The following is a 4,641-nucleotide window of genomic DNA, read 5'->3' as shown; positions in this document are numbered from 1 at the left end:
AAAAGAATTAGAAGACAAAATGCACTAATATACTATATGTATATATATATCCTTTAGAATAATCATAAATTCATATACAGAAAGTCAGAAAGATACGAAAAATGAGAAAAGAGAGGGGTGACATTTATAGGTAGATAGCTGAGCCTGTATTTAGCATTTGTTAGCATGGATTCTCTAACAAAATTATATACATACGATTTCCTTGTTTGTTTTGTTCATGGTGCCAGAAATTGAAGTCAGGTTCTTGCATTAAAAGGTTCTGTATTTTAGCTGGGCATGGTAGCACAGGCCTTTAATCTTTGCACTTGGGAGGCAGAGGCAGGTGGATCTCTGTTAGTTGGAGACCAGCCTGATCTATATAGCCGGTTCAAGTTCCAGGCCAGCTAGGGTTACAGGGAGATCCTGTCTCAAAAAGACTGAAAAAAAAGGGCCTCTGTATTTTAAAGTTCTGAATTGCTAAAATGAAATCACAGGAAATATTCGTTAATCTTAGCGGAATGTAATGATAAGCAGAGTGATTTATTCATCAGAATGTGAAGACTTAGACTTTCTCTTAACAGGTTTGTCACATTTTCTCATGTATCATCTTTTGGCAACTTAATATCCCATGTCAATAGTGATGATGTATACTTAAAATATGCAAATTTATGGTCCTGGACAGGTTAAAAGCATTTTCCATGCAAGCTTGGGGAACTGTGTTCTGACTCAGAATTCTATGCATCCCTGGAAAATTTGGCTCAATAATGCTTGAATTTATGTAAACTCAATTAATATCTTCTATTTACTCTGTTTTAAGGGTGAACTTTCATTATGTATTAAAATTGACTCACTGTGCATCAGGTTTTTGATCATAGGCTTTACGCAGTTTAGTCAAGATAACTTCTGTATGGTTTACTCTGTTCCTTTTTCCTGCATTTATGGATTCAAGCTCTCCCTGGGAAAATGTAGCCAGAACAAACCCACCCGATTCATGCTGACAAATCTCTCTCGCTCTGTCTTTCTTTTTTCTCCTGTTCTCTTGTGCCATTTTAAGGCTTTTGTTCTGTTTCTGGCCTATTAGGAATCTGTGACTTTTTTATGGGGGGTGTTCTTTTTGAGACAGGGTCTCCTTGTAGCCCCAGCTGTCCTGGAATCACTATGTAGACCAGGATGGCCTTGAACTCAACAGAGATCTGCCTGCCTCTGCCTCCTGAGTGCTGGGATTAAAGGTGTGTGTTACCATGCCTGGCAGGAATCTTTGACTTTTATTAGGCTTTTTTCATTTGGTTAAAGATTGCACTGATCCTGCAGTAGCTTAGCCTCCCTTTCACCACAGATAGACTCTTTATAAATGAAAAATAAGAAATGTATCCTTTTCAACATAATTGTCAGTGTATCCTCTTATTTCAATTTTTAAATAATCCATTTAAAATAAAACTGCTTATTTTTTGTAAAAGAGGCTAACATGAATATCAGCATTTGTGTTTAGATAACACGCATAGATAGTAACTACATTATTTACTTTTCTGTTGCTGTGATAAAACACCATGACGAAGTAAAGGCAATTTACAGAGGATGAGTTTATTGGTTTTATGGTTGGAGAAGGCTGTGTCCACATGGTGGAGAAGGCACGGCAGGAGGCAGCCAGAGCAGAAAGCTGAGAGCTCACATCTTCAAGCAAGTACTGGAAACAGAATGAGCAAACTTCAAGTGGGGGATGGTATGAACTTTGATAGCCTGCCCCAAGTGACGATCATTTTCCAGCAAGGCTGTACATCCTGGGGATTTTATGACTATCCCAAACAGCACCAACCAGTTGGAGACAATATAATGAGTGTTAAAATATTTGAGCCTATGAGGGACACTTCTCATTCAAACCATGAGAATAATGTTTTGGCTGTGGTGTGCCAAAACATCTACTTTTTTCCTTCTAAAATATGCATCACACACGTGGTTTTTCACTGTCACCAATTCTAGTCCCCCTTGAATTGCATTTTTTCTCCGTTTCTTGTGTGCCTTCATTTCTTCCTCTTCTTCGCTTCATTTATTTTATGTGTATTTTTATGCACAAACCTTACCCATTTATTTCTAGATCTACAGATTGAAGAAGAAAAGATCTAGTTTTGTTGTTCTCTCAGTTTTTGCCATATCCTATGAATCACTATTAAAACAGTGCAGCAATATTTTCTTTCTGTCTCCACTTTCTTCCCAGTCCCTTCAAGATTTTGATAAATTCAGACATCTAGGATGTAGTTCTGTGGAGCTTCTTGAGTAGGATATCAAATAGGGCTTGAGAATTTGCTCTTCTGTCAAAGATCCAATGTCACTCTGCTTTTATGCAATTGGATTAGGTATGGAGATATAAACTGAATGACTGTCTCATGTCACCAATCTTTTCCATCATGATCATACAAGCATCTTCTGAAATATCTTAGTCCCACAAACATCTTAAATGTAAATAGTTTCTAAGCATTTGCATTTATAAGTTACTTTTCTGTTGCTGTGGTAAAACACCATGACAAAGGCAACTTATAGAATGAAGAATTTATTTGTATTATAATTCCATAAGAATGCAGAAAGCATAGCAGCAGAGGTGACCAGAGCAAGAGCTGAGTGATCACACCTTCAAACAGGGACAAGAAACAGAGAAAATGGAAATGCAGCAAAATTTAAGAACTTTCAAAGCCTGCCCCCCATGGTATGCTTTCTCCAGGAGACAAAGCCTACTGAAGGTTCCATAACTCCTCCCAAACAGCACCACTACCTGGGAACTAAGTAACCAAATGTTTGGAACATAAGGTGGCATTATCATAAAATGACTACCTTCTACTTCCTGGCCTCCACTGGCTCATGATTATATTGTAGTGCAAAATGCACTTAGTCCAACCTTAGAAGTCCTCATAGTCTTTAACAGTTTCAACAGTATTCAAAAGTACAGAGTCCTGTTAGGGTTCAAGAGTCGGGAATAATTCCCATAGACACACACACAAAAAAAACTGCATAAAAATTTTATTCAGAAATTTAAAGTATAGGCAACCAAATTGACAGCTAGCCGGGCACGGACTCCAAAAGCCAAAGATGGTGTCTGGTCCTGAACACTAGCAGGCAGAAGCTTTTATAGGGAGGTTTCATAGAAGTCCAAGTGTGCCAAGTATCCTTTAAAATGATTGGATGGCCCTATGTCCTGAGAATGGGGAAGTTCCTTATTGCTCAGGGCAGTCCTCAGGGCACTGGAATGTGCTGTTTTCTGTAGGGTCAGAACTTTTTGTTTTTACCTTATAAGGCTTTTACATGCCCAGGCTTGCTTAACCTATAGCTTTGGGGGGGAGGGGGTAGCAAATGGAATTTTACAGCATGCCTGGCTTGTCTGGGCTTTCCTGAAACAGCTAGCCAAAATGTAGTCAGTGCATTCTGACTCTTTAAGTCCAAAAACTCTTCTGGGAATCAAGGCACTCTCTTAGCTATACACCTCCTCTACAAATCAAATTGTGTACTTATAATACACAATGGAATCAAATATGCATTCCCATCCCAAAAGGGAGGAAAGGGAACATAGTGGAGAACTCCTAAGACAAAAGCAAGACCCCCAAAACAGCAGAAATAGCACCAACTCCAATAGCTCCGTTCCCCTATCTGGGACTTTACTATTGAAGGGCTTAGATGGGTTAGCCACTCCAAGCTTTGCTGTGTGCATCTCTCTCTCTCTCTCTCTCTCTCTCTCTCTCTCTCTCTCTCTCTCTCCCTCGAGCTGGTATTACTTCATGTATACAACTCTCCTTGGCCAATGCCTCATGGCTTTGGCATCTTTTGGTGTCACCACTACCAACCCAGCCTCACTTTCTCAGCTTCACACAGCGGCTCCTCCTTGGGGCCTCTTGGCCTGTCAAAGCCTTCTTTACTCAGGGACTGACTTGTTGCATGCTACCTGGACTCTGAAGCTCTCTGAATACGAACTGATGACCCCTTCACTCTTTTATTTTTTATACCTCTAAAGCCAGCACCATGTGAAGGATACTCCCAAGTTTGGCTGCTGGCCTAGAATGGAGCCTGAGCTGCTTCATCCCCTTTTGCAGCATTTCTATGTGTGGTTACCTAGGAGCAGAAAATCCTTTAGACTTTTTCTTTCATATGGATGTTTAGCTGGGAGGGGTCTTCCCTGAGGGTACTCTTTCCATAGTTCAATTGCAAATCTGGAGGTCTTTCCTTAAGAGCCATAATCTCTTTTTGAAAGAGACCTTCTCCTTCAACACAAAACTTGGTTCCAACATTATTAGGCTTCACAAGTTTCCTTCTCTCCAAACTGAAAGTTATGTATTTCCCTCTGTCTGACTTGCTCTTTTTCACTGTAGATCTATACAATATTTACCATTAATAACATTTATAATGATGCCATCAATTCTATGTTAGGCAATATTGAAATTTCTTCCACCAACGAAATTAGTCTATTTTCAACTTAACCCCATGCAGGCTCATAGGCTGGAGGTAAAGGTAGCCAGATTCTCTCTCATGAAGTTATATTATGCATAAACTTTAATAGATAATTGTTCTTTTGTGTACTTTTATATATACCTTTTCAGTAAACATTGTTTGAACACTTTTCAAACATAATTAGATATGAAAAAAACATTATAGATAGAGATCTCACCTCTGATCATGTTTTAA

Source organism: Nannospalax galili, unplaced genomic scaffold, assembly GCF_000622305.1.
Source record: "Nannospalax galili isolate Female #2095 unplaced genomic scaffold, S.galili_v1.0 scaffold140, whole genome shotgun sequence".
Taxonomy (NCBI): Eukaryota; Metazoa; Chordata; class Mammalia; order Rodentia; family Spalacidae; genus Nannospalax; species Nannospalax galili.
The sequence above is the reverse complement of the archived record's forward strand: the minus strand, read 5'-3'. Positions refer to the sequence as shown.